The sequence below is a fragment of the Scyliorhinus torazame genome, chromosome 5 (genome assembly GCF_047496885.1).
Source record: "Scyliorhinus torazame isolate Kashiwa2021f chromosome 5, sScyTor2.1, whole genome shotgun sequence".
In the NCBI taxonomy this organism is placed as follows: Eukaryota; Metazoa; Chordata; class Chondrichthyes; order Carcharhiniformes; family Scyliorhinidae; genus Scyliorhinus; species Scyliorhinus torazame.
The window spans coordinates 125,043,682-125,056,387 of record NC_092711.1 but is presented as its reverse complement, the minus strand read 5'-3'; the positions used below and the strand labels follow the sequence as shown (position 1 = coordinate 125,056,387).

The 12,706-nt window shown below is 46.5% G+C and overlaps 2 protein-coding genes and 1 non-coding gene across 4 annotated transcripts in view; 1 reads left to right on the top strand and 2 right to left on the bottom strand.

The window, feature by feature from the left end:
• Positions 1-12,706, top strand: part of LOC140421791 (uncharacterized) — an 864,226-nt gene that overhangs the window by 740,220 nt on the left and 111,300 nt on the right. The gene's annotated exons all lie outside the window — the stretch shown is intronic.
• Positions 1-12,706, bottom strand: part of LOC140421820 (uncharacterized) — a 266,946-nt gene that overhangs the window by 206,791 nt on the left and 47,449 nt on the right. The window lies entirely within an intron of this gene.
• Positions 8,245-8,317, bottom strand: trnav-cac (transfer RNA valine (anticodon CAC)). The gene has a single exon. It is a non-coding gene; the product is annotated as a tRNA-Val (tRNA).

Sequence of the window (12,706 nt, the reverse complement as noted above, 5' to 3'; positions counted from 1 at the left end):
ATAGGAGATTTAGTCTCACATCAGCCACAAAAATTGATTCAGTAAAGTCTGAAGTACTGAATTTTCAAGAAGCAATGAGCTGATAAAGATTTCCCTGCTTTAAGACAGTTCGGATATTCGCAGTTTGTTCATCCACAGCAGTATATAATGGATTGACAGATGCAGATGAACATAATAATTGTGTCAATCATGTCTAATTGTAAGATAAAAGCAACTTACTGCGGATGCTTCAATCAGAAACAAAAACAGAACATACTGGACAATCTCAGCAGGACTGACAGCCTCTGTGGAGCGAGATGGCTGCTGTCGTTCCGGGTCTGGGTGACTCTTTGTCAAAGCTGGAGAACTGGAAATGGGGCCAGATTCAGACTATTGTGGGTGGAGCAGGGGTGGTGGCTGGGGCAGAGGTCTCGTGGAGAATTGGGACTGGATAGAGGACCAGTGATAGGTGGAGAATGACTAAAATGTCTTGGACAGAAAGAAAAAGGGAATGTAAATGGGGGTGATCAAGGCTAAGAAACTCACCTGATGAAGGAGCTGCGCTTCGAAAGCTAGTGACTCCAAACAAACCTGTTGGACGTTAACCTGGTGTTGTGAGACTTCTTACAAGGCTAAGAAAGGTGCTGATAGTGGCATGTTAAGAGATTAGAATGTGTTAATGGCAGAACTAAAGTAAGCAGTGTGTCAGAGGAAGACTAGGAACAGGGAGCAAATTGCCCAAGTGGCGTGAATGTGTGCTTGGGGGGAGCAATTGTGAGGGAAGCAAGGTCAATGGAAGTAATGAAAATGTTGCTAGAAATAAACATGTGAGGAAGTTGGAGGAGAGTAATAAGTGACATGGCCTCTCAGTCTAACCATCAGAAGCTGCAGCAAGACACTGCAGTTGAACATAGCACAGGTCCACTGGCTGCTTCGCTGCTGCCTGTTTCTGTAGCCATGATGTGGAGATGCCGGCGTTGGACTGGGGTGAGCACAGTAAGAAGTCTTACAACACCAGGTTAAAGTCCAACAGGTTTGTTTCAAACCCTAGCTTTCAGAGCACTGCTCACCTGAGGAAGGAGCTAGTGTTTGAAACAAACATGTTGAACTTTAACCTGGTGTTGTAAGACTTCTTACTGTTTCTGCAGTGTAGTGGTTATCATGTTCATCTAACTCGCGAAATGTCCTCCGTTCAAAACTGGGCAGGAACATCGAATACTTCTCACTTAGTTTGAGGGAAGTTTGGATAACATGCGATTGTTTCTGCATGTCACCTGAATCCCATATATTAGATATATATTTGGTCTCATCTCGGCCTCAAACTTCATTCAGAGAAGTCGGAGGTAGTGAATATTGAAGAAGCAAAGATCAGAAAAAGATGATCCCATTTTGACACAGTTCGGACATTCGCTGTGTGTTCATCTCACAACAGAATTTAATGGATTTACGGATGTAGATTAACATTTTTAATCACCATCTGAAACATATCTAATGGTAATGTGTACTCACACAGACAGAGACAAATGATACTCTAACTGAATTAGAGGAAATAGCAGAGATTTAACTGAAACACCTTTTGGAAAATCGGCTTTGTGGTGGAGAAACAGGAACAGCCACTCAGGGAGATGAGGAAATCCAGGCTCAGTGCGGATTTGCTGTCACCCCTCCTTTCACGAACGGGATTTAGGCTGCAGAATGTTTCATACCCAGAACAAAGAGGGTCAAATATAATAAACATATCGTTCTTTAATCTCCTACCTGTGAAGATATTTGATTGTGTTTAAAAACTGACTGTGGTCAATCTCAGATGAACACAAGGGAACTTGTATTACCCAGTGACTCGATTTACTTTCTTCGTCAGTCATGTTTGCAATTCAATGTTGTATATTTCAGAGAGTCTCAATTTCACATGAGATAAATATCAAATAATGTCAAGTTTTGAGTAATGGAACAAATTCTGAGTAAATGTGTTTGATGTTTTTCGAAGGAACATAAGAATGATGTTATTATTGAATGAGAGGAAATCATTTCACCCTGAGATATTTGCTGGGCGGACATTTCTACATTTCACAATTCATTTGAAATCTAATAAAGTAAATCAGCAAAGTGATCTCGAGAGGGCTTTGTTAAGCTTCACAAATCCCTCTCTAATAGACAGACTCTGTAAACAGGATGTAGATCAAATTAATTAGATTCTGTTATCAACTAAGAAATAATGACGATGCTTCAGCAGAAAATACACTTTTGTAAATTTCATATGAAACCAATTGCATGATTACGTAATGTTTATATCATAAACTACGCCATCTTCATATCCAAATCTTCTGGTCATTGGACCAGGGGAACGTTGATCATTAAATCAAACTGCGCAAGGATTCTGCAGAAACTCCTTTTTCAAAAGCAAATTGGAAGACTAATTGGAATAGAGAATCCTCAAGATCACAGAAAGAGAAAAGGACATTGAGACGAATCGGTTTGCTCTTTTCAATATCTATATTTTTGTTGGAGTTTTATCACGTTTCCAGACAAGACAACACATTTTCCAAACACCAGTCCAATGGGCTCATTGTCAGTCAGCTGTTTTTCAGTGTACTGGTTAACACATTCCCCTCACACACCAAATGTCCCTTATTCGAAACATTATTGACGTTACTCGTCTAAATTTGCAGATGAGTTGTATCCTTGCTATTTGTTGTTCAATAGTTAAGCGATTGCATTATCTTACACCCGCAAAGTTTCAACTGATACCCTGCAAAATACTCTGTGATGGAGACTGGCAGGAATCGCAGTCAGTGTTCACACATGTTGGTTGTGAATGGTTTTCTAATGTCATTGCTGATTATAGCATTTTATGATTCTAATGTCGGATCGATTTCTCCGCCACTTGCCTAAGTTTTCAGTTGAATAGTACTCTGACAATAGAAGGTTCTTCAGTGCAATAAGGACGCACAGTTTACTATTCCCGGTCAGTGCGCTGAGCGCTGTTCCCTGTTTCTGTAGTGTAGTGATGATCATGTTTGCTTAAAGGCCCTCGGTTTAAAACCGCACAGAAACATTATCAAACCCCATTCATTTCCGTGTGTGGAAAAGTTACATGATTGACATTTTCATTATTCATTTACACCAATCTTGAATTGTCCTTGAATTGAGTCACTGAGTTAATCTGCCGCGTGGAACCCCGGTCCCCAGAGTTCCAGCCTGGTTCTCTGCTTCACTGGTCCAGAGACAATTACACTATTCAACCACCAGCCACTCCCCCAGTGAATCCACCATCCAATATGGAGTCTGCACATCCTCCCCGTGTGTGCGTGGGTTTCCTCCGGGTGCTCCGGTTTCCTCCCACAGTCCAAAGATGTGCGAGTTAGGTGGATTGGCCATGATAAATTGCCCTTAGTGTCCAAAATTGCCCTTAGTGTTGGGTGGGGTTGCTGGGTTATGGGGATAGGGTGGAGGTGTTGACCTTGGGTAGGGTGCTCTTTCCAGGAGCCGATGCAGACGCGATGGGCCGAATGGCCTCCTGCACTGTAAATTCTATGATTCTATGAATATAATAACTTTCAAGCACGTGTCATTTGCTCTGACAGGTACCTCAAAATGCATTCAGGAGCAGAAGTGCTGAAAATTCCCGGCACACTGAGCAGGAACACAGATGCTCCTATTTTGACTCGGCACAAATATTAACAGTTCCTTCAATGGCGACAAATGCAGGTCAGAGGCTGGGAATCCTGCAGCGAGTAACTCACCTCCTAACCCCACAAAACCTGTCCACCATCTACAAGGCGCAAGTCAGGAGTGTGATGGAATACTCTCCACTTGTCAGGATGGGTGCAGGAACTCACTAAAGACATCTTAGACAGTGCCTTCCAAACCCAAGACCCCGTCACCCTGAAAGTTCCCTTCCCAGCCACTCCCCATCCTGACTGGGAAATATATCGGTTGTTCCTTCACTGTCATTGGTCCATAGTCCTGGAACTCCCTCCCTAACAGCACTGTGGGTGTACCTACACCAATGGACTGCAGCGGTTCAAGAAGCAGCTCACCACCACCTTCTCAAGGGCAATGAATTGTGGGCAGTAAATGCTGGAGCAGCCAGTGATGTTCACATTTCCGAATGGATAAAATGAAACAGACAAGAGAGTTGCCTGAATCCACCACCATGGAGTCACCTGGATCAGTGAATGGAGATATTAGAGAGGGATTTGTTAAGCTTCACAAATCCCACTCACATAGTCAAGCTTTTCAAAAATGTCTTGGTTTTCTTGGGAACGTATTGGTTCCCTGCAGCGTGAGCTCAGCTTCTCAAAGCAAACCCAATGTGAATGAATCCCGCCGTCTGCACTGCAAAGAAATGAAGAAAACATGTTGGTTGACCAACAGTAAATAATACCAAAGGGCTCGTCCGGGATTTGAACCCGAGATCTCTCACATTTCCATGCAGTATAAACCCCGAAGCGAGAATCTTAACCCTAGACCAACGAGCCGGCAAGAAGGAGCTGATTGAACCAAAAGATACTTACATAGCATTCCAAAGCCAATCAGATATCTGCGGAAAATCTCAGGAAGTCAGGCAGCATTTGTGGTCAGGGAAACAAAATTCACTTTCACCTCCATGAGCTTCCATTAAAACCAGGACAGGTTAGAAATGTGGAAAATTAGAAGCAAGTGAAATAGAACATAGAACGATACAGCGCAGTACAGGCCCTTCGGCCCACGATGTTGCACCGAAACAAAAGCCATCTAACCTACACTATGCCATTATCATCCATATGCTTATCCAATAAACTTTTAAATGCCCTCAATGTTGGCGAGTTCACTACTGTTGCAGGTAGGGCATTCCACGGCCTCACCACACTTTGCGTAAAGAACCTACCTCTGACCTCCCGGAGGGAGCAAACAGAACAACAGGAAAGGGCTCTGATCGGGGGCAAGTCAGAAGAGATTAAATGAGAAAAGGCCTTGGGTCCCTGCCCACAGGGTGAGGTTAGCATCGAAGCAGAGAATAATTACACCACAGAATGAGGCCATTCGGGCTGCCGTGTCTGTGCCAGCTCTCTGTCAGAGCAATGGAAGAAACAAAGAAACAAAAGATGTGTCTGGAGGAGCTGTCGATGGCAGATTGACCAACAACTGCCGCCCGGACACAAAGAACAAGTGAAAACAAGATTAAAACCTAAATCTGCGGTGTAAGGACACATAGAATGGGGGCAGCATTTACAGTGTGAGACTGTTGCACACACTATGAGTGTGAAAGCTGTATTGAGCCCAGTGGAAAGATGCGCTGCTGTTCCTCGAGTGTTTGTTGAGCTTCTTTCAAACTCTGCACATGTGCTGTATCATTCTAGAAAACAGAATATTCAGTATCACAGAAGAGTATCACAATAGCAGAACAGGCTGAAGAGACGAATGGCCGACTTCTGCTTCTATCTCATCCATTAGTATGTGCTACCGTGTGTGTATCATTCTATAAAACAGACCAATTAGTATCACAGAATCAAATTTCGTATCTTTGCATGATGGGAATGTACAATTCGAAAGACAAACAAGTCAGCCACCTTGTTGAATAGTAAGAAGTCTGACAGCAGGTTAAATTCCAAAAGGTTTGTTTTGAATCACTAGCTTTCAGAGCACTGCTTCTTCCTCAGGTGAATGAAGAGGTGGGTTCCCCAACCACATATATGTGGGCAGCACGGTAGCATTGTGGATAGCACAAATGCTTCACAGCTCCAGGGTCCCAGGTTCGATTCCGCCTTGGGTCACTGTCTGTGCGGAGTCTGCACATCCTCCCCGTGTGTGCGTGGGTTTCCTCCGGGTGCTCCGGTTTCCTCCCACAGTCCAAAGATGTGCGGGTTAGATGGATTGGCCATGATAAATTGCCCATAGTGTCCAAAATTGCCCTTAGTGTAGGGTGGGGTTACTGGGTTATGGGGATAGAGTGGAGGTGTGGACCTTGGGTAGGATGCTCTTTCCAAGAGCCGGTGCAGACTCGATGTGCCGAATGGCCTCCTTCTGCACTGTAAATTCTATGATAAAAAATTCTATGATATATAGACACAGTCACTGATGCAAGATGATACTTTGAATGCGAGTCTTTGTATCATTGACTGTGTCTAGATATATGGTTATGGAACCCACCTCTTCACTCACCCGATGAAAGAGCTGTGCTCCGAAAGTTAGTGATTCGAAACAAACCTGTTGGACTTTAACCTGGTGTTGTAAGACTTCTTACTGTGCCCACCCCAGTCCAACGCCGGCATCTCCACATCTTATTGAATGGCAGAGCAGCCTGAAGGGGCCGAACCGCCAGCTTCTGCTTTTATTTAATCTGTTTGTATGTTTGGAAATAGAGAGGAACCATTGACTGAGTCAGAACCTGAAGGTGGATATTGTGGCGGGTATTTGATAAGGAGGAAACCTGTGACCATGTCGCCCTCTGGTGGACATGATCGGAACTTTACACCGTTCGGACATTTGATGAAAACAGAAAATGAGAGTATCAATTCCAGGGGAATAAATGCAGCGGGGGAAACATACTCAGAGCCTGCAGTTTGTCCACAAACATCGCCGGCACCGACACCAGTTGAACGGACAGGAAATAAAAGTTGGTTTTATCGGTGTGGTTTGTTGTTCATTGTGCAGCTCAGGGCGGGAAATACCTGCAGACAGAGAGAAGCTGGGAATTTCCAAACTTCAATTCATTCACTTATTGTTTTATGTCCTGGTAAGTATTGTCCAAGCCGCATTCACCAACCGCATTTCCCCACAAACAGACGCTGCACACATCCCAGAAATCCCAGCTCCTTCTTTCTGTTTTTCGGGAATGACCTCCCGCGCTGGGAACAGCATTGGTGTATTTTACACGCCGCCAATTCCAACCCTGACTCTGATCCAACCCGCCAGAGGGGATCCTGAGGGAATTCCCCCCAGAGTTGTGAAGCACTTTGGGTTAAATAGTCTGTGTGACGTGTTGGACCAGATGTAACGACGTCATTCCCCCTGTGGGCCAGCGGCGCAATGGAGAACGCGCCTGACTCCAGATCAGGAGATTCCAGGCTCTATTCCTGACTGACGCGTGGTAAACGTTTCGACATCCGTTCACAAAGTCCATGAAAAACTGCTTTATCAATAACGTTAACCCAATTCAGTAGATTATTAGATTTACCTTTAGTAGCCTTTTTGACAAATCCCAGTGTATTCTAAAGGGACAGAAACTGACACAAATCAGATGCCAGAAATGTTGGGGATGCAGGGCTTAGTGAGAGGGAGGAACTGAAGGAGATCAATATTGGGAGGATCATACAATCCCTGGAGTGCAGGAGGACACCATTCGGCCCATCGAGTCTCCACCGACCCTTGGAAAGAGCACCCTAACTAGCCCCCCCCCCCCCCCCCCCCGTAACCCAGCCATTTTGCATGGCCAATCCACCTCGCCAGCTCTGCCCTTTGAGCCATTTAATTCCTTACTTGTGACTGTTGATGGTGAAGAGGCTGGGGGGGGGGGCTGCAGGAGGTGAATTACTCGCCGCAGGATTCCCAGCCGGTCTTTTAGTATTAATCAATTTAATATATTAACAGAGAGATTCCCAGCCTCTGACCTGCATTAATCGCCATTGGATGAACTGTTAATATTTGTGCCGAGTGAAAATAGGAGCATCTATGTTCCTGCTCAGTGTACCGGGAAGTTTCAGCACTTCTGCTTCTCCTGAATGCATTTTCCAGCAAATATGAGAGCAAATGACATTTGCTTTGTAAGATATTATATTCAGGTAATAATCGATAGCGGATTCAGTGGGGGAGTGGTTGGTGTTGAGTTGTGTTATTGTCGCAAACTGGCAATGCAGAGAATCAGGCTGAAGCTCTGGGGACCGGGGTTCCACGCGGCAGATTTACTCAGTTCAAGGATTATTCGGGATGAGTAACAATGGAAATGTCAATTATGCAACTCTTCCCAAACACTTAAACGAATGGGGTTCGACAATGTTTTTACGCGGTTTCCAATCCAGAATTTTTTGAGTGTAAAGTAAGCAAGACAACCACCACACCACAGAAACAGGCACCGAGTTTGACCCTCTGACCGAGAACAGGAAACCTGCATTCTTGTTGCACTGAAGAACCTTCTTTTGAGGGAGAACAATTCGGCTGAAAACTTAGACAAGCGGCAGATAAATGGGTTTAACATTATTATCAGAATCAGGTAACGGATTCACTTAATGAGTAAACAGAAAACAGCAAGAATACAACTCGTCGCCAAATGAGGAACGTCCATAATGTTTCTGCCCGGTTTCGAACCGGGGACCTTTCACGTGTGAGGCAAACGTGATAACCACTACACTACAGAAACAGCTGGCTAATATTCACTCCAATGGGCCTGTCTGGAAAGCTGACACTGTTCTGTCACTCAGTTACACTTTGGGGCCTTTGGTTTTTAGAATTCGGCTGTTCCCATTAGGAATGCTGCAGAGAGACTAATAAATCAATGTAACCATAAAATGGCAAAACGCAATAAGTGGCACTTCAATCACCTCGACCAGCTTTTCAACTGAACAATCTTTTGATTAGTCTCAATGTTTTTCTCTATTTCAACGGCCTTGAGTTTTCTCCATGTCAGCTGATCGACCAATTCGCTTTTGAAAAAGGAATTTCTGTCGAATCCGTGCCCAGTTTAACTTAATGATCAACGTTTCACTGGACCAGACGATGTGGACACGGAAATTATGTAGTTTCTGATATAAACAATATGTAATCATGCAATTGATTTCATATCAAATTTATGAAGGTGTTTTTTCCTGATCAAGCTTCTCTTCCGAGTTGATATACAGAATCTAATTATATTTGATCTACAGCCTGTTCACACAGTCTGTCTATTAAGGAGGGAAATGATTTTTAGAACTTCACAAAGCCCTGTTGAGATCACTTTGCTTAAGTAGTCCACTTTATTTGGTTTCAAATGAATTTTCAAGTGGAGAAGCGTTCTCAGGGTGGAATGATTTCTGCTCATTCAGTAATAACATCATTCTCATGTTGCTTCTAAAAATGTCAATCAATTTACTCAGCATCTGTTCCGTTACTCAAAACATAATCTTATGCGACATTTATGTCCTCATTTGAAAGTGAGACTCTCTGAAATATACAACATTGATTTGCAAACATGACTGACAAAGAAAATATTTCGAGTCACTGGGAAATACAAACCCCATTGTGCTCATGTGAGATTGAGCACAGTCAGCATTGAAATGAAATGGGATAGTTTTACAGGTAGAGATTTGAGAATGATATTTTCGACTTCCGGGTGCGGCGATGACCAGCTGAGTCGCACGTTTCGGCAGCTCCCGGTGGAACGGACTTTTGGGCTCTTAATAAGAGCCCCAACGGCAATTTTAACGGCTAAAAGTACTGTGTGGTGAACCAGAAGGGAATCCCCCCTGGATATGGATGAAAAAAGGAGAGGAAGGTGGCCGGATTGCGGTGGATCATTTAGAGCAGCGGCAAGGAAGGCAAGCAAAAACCAAGATGGCGTCGGAAGGTGGCAGTTTAATATGGGGCCCTGAACAACACGAGTTTTTGAAACGCTGTGTGGAAGAACTCAAAAAGGAAATGAAGAAGGAGCTGTTGGCCCCGATATTACAGGCGATCGAAGGGCTAAAGGAGGAGCAAAAGACCCAGGAGCGAGAGCTTCGGGTCGTGAAGGCAAAGGCTGCCGAGAATGAGGACGACATATAGGGCCTGGTGGTGAAGACGGAGATGCACGAGGCACACCATAAACGATGTGTGGAAAGGCTGGAGGCGCTGGAGAACAACGCGAGGAGGAACAACCTAAGGATTCTTGGTCTTCAGGAAGGTGCGGAGGGAGCGGACGTCGGGGCATATGTGAGCACGATGCTGCACTCGTTAATGGGAGCGGTGGCCCCGGCGGGTCCGCTGGAGGTGGAGGGAGCATACCGAGTGATGGCGCGAGGACCGAGAGCAGGAGAAATTCCCAGAGCCATAGTGGTGAGATTCCTCCGTTTTAAGGACAAAGAGATGGTCCTCAGATGGGCAAAGAAAACTCGGATCAGTAAGTGGGAGAACGCGGTGATCTGCGTATACCAAGACTGGAGTGCGGAGGTGGCGAGAAGGAGGGCGAGCTTTAATCGGGCCAAGGCGGTGCTTCACAAAAAGAAGATAAAATTCGGAATGCTGCAATCGGCAAGACTGTGGGTCACATATCAAGGGAGGCACCACTACTTTGAGACGGCGGATGAGGCGTGGACTTTTATTGTGGAAGAAAAATTGGAATGAGCGGGTTATTAAAAAAAAAGAACGTTTGAAACAAAGTGGTGGGGCGAGTATGGGGGGCGAAGAGGGGGGTAAAAAGGGGGGAAGAGGAGTTTTATGTTATTAATCCTGCGATGTGGTAACTTTTCTCTCTTCCACAGGAGGTGGTGGGGGGAGGAAAGGAGGTGGAAGAGATGGGGCGTTGGCCATTGGGGGCGGGGCCAAGGGGGAAGCGCGGGCTCGGTTCCCGCGCTATGATAATCATGGCGGGAATAGGGAAGCAGGAAGGAGGGGGCGTCGCACGGTGCGATCCGAGGTCACGGGGGGAAGCCGAGGTTGGCCAGAGTTTGCTGACTTCTGGGAGCAACATGGGGGGTGTAACTACGCTAGTGGGGGATCTAGTGGGGGGGGTGGGATGGGGGAAATATTGGGCTGCTGCTGCTGGGGAGAGGGGGGAGCTGGTATGGGGTGGGATGGGCGGGGGGGCACCGCCTGGCGGGGACACAGCTGCGTGGGAACCGGGTGAGGAGCTGGAAAAAGGGGATGGCTAATCGACAAGGGGGGGGTAAAAAGCCCCCCAACCCGGCTGATCACGTGGAACGTGAGAGGGCTGAATGGGCCGATAAAGAGGGCATGGGTACTCGCACACCTTAAGAAACTTAAGGCAGACGTGGTTATGTTACAGGAAACGCACTTCAAACTGATAGACCAGGTGAGACTACGCAAAGGTTGGGTGGGGCAGGTGTTCCATTCGGGGCTAGATGCGAAAAACAGGGGGGTGGCTATATTAGTGGGGAAGCGGGTAATGTTTGAGGCAAAGACTATAGTGGCGGATAGCGGGGGCAGATACATGATGGTGAGCGGCAAACTACAGGGGGAGACAGTGGTTTTGGTAAACGTATATGCCCCGAACTGGGGTGATGCCAATTTTATGAGGCGTATGCTAGGACGCATCCCGGACCTAGAGGTGGGAAAGTTGGTAATGGGGGGAGATTTCAATATGGTGTTGGAACCAGGGCTGGACAGGTCGAGGTCCAGGACTGGAAGGAGGCCGGCAGCAGCCAAGGTGCTTAAAGATTTTATGGAGCAGATGGGAGGAGTAGACCCGTGGAGATTTAGCAGACCTAGGAGTAAGGAGTTTTTGTTTTTCTCCTATGTCCACAAAGTCTATTCGCGAATAGACTTTTTTGTTTTGGGAAGGGCATTGATCCCGAAGGTGAGGGGAACGGAGTATACGGCTATAGCCATTTCGGATCACGATCCACATTGGGTGGACTTGGAGATAGGGGAGGAAACAGAAGGGCGCCCACCCTGGAGAATGGACATGGGACTAATGGCAGATGAGGGGGTGTGTCTAAGGGTGAGGGGGTGCATTGAAAAGTACTTGGAACTCAATGATAATGGGGAGGTCCAGGTGGGAGTGGTCTGGGAGGCGCTGAAGGCAGTGGTTAGAGGGGAGCTGATATCAATAAGGGCACATAAAGGAAAGCAGGAGAGTAGGGAACGGGAGCGGTTGCTGCAAGAATTTCTGAGGGTGGACAGGCAATATGCGGAGGCACCGGAGGAGGGACTGTACAGGGAAAGGCAAAGGCTACATGTAGAATTTGACTTGCTGACAACGGGTACTGCAGAGGCACAGTGGAGGAAGGCACAGGGTGTACAGTACGAATATGGGGAGAAGGCGAGCAGGTTGCTGGCCCACCAATTGAGGAAAAGGGGAGCAGCGAGGGAAATAGGGGGAGTGAGGGATGAGGAAGGAGAGATGGAGCGGGGAGCGGAGAGAGTGAATGGAGTGTTCAAGGCATTTTATAAAAAATTATACGAAGCTCAACCCCTGGACGGGAGGGAGAGAATGATGGGCTTTCTGGACCGACTGGAATTTCCCAAGGTGGAGGAGCAGGAAAAGGTGGGACTGGGAGCACAGATTGAAATAGAGGAAGTAGTGAAAGGAATTAGGAGCATGCAGGCGGGGAAGGCTCCGGGACCGGATGGATTCCCAGTTGAATTTTACAGGCAATATGTGGACTTGCTCGCCCCGCTACTGATGAGGATCTTTAATGAGGCAAAGGAAAGGGGACAGCTGCCCCCGACTATGTCTGAGGCAACGATATCGCTTCTCCTAAAGAAGGAAAAGGACCCACTGCAATGCGGGTCCTATAGACCTATTTCCCTCCTAAATGTAGACGCTAAGATTCTGGCCAAGGTAATGGCAATGAGGATAGAGGATTGTGTCCCGAGGGTGGTCCATGAGGACCAAACTGGGTTCGTGAAGGGGAGACAGCTGAATACGAATATACGGAGGCTGCTAGGGGTAATGATGATGCCCCCACCAGAGGGGGAAGCGGAGATAGTGGTGGCGATGGATGCCGAGAAAGCATTTGATAGAGTGGAGTGGGATCATCTGTGGGAGGTGCTGAGATTTGGTTTTGGTGATGAGTATGTTGGATGGGTGCAGCTGTTGTATAGGGCCCCAGTG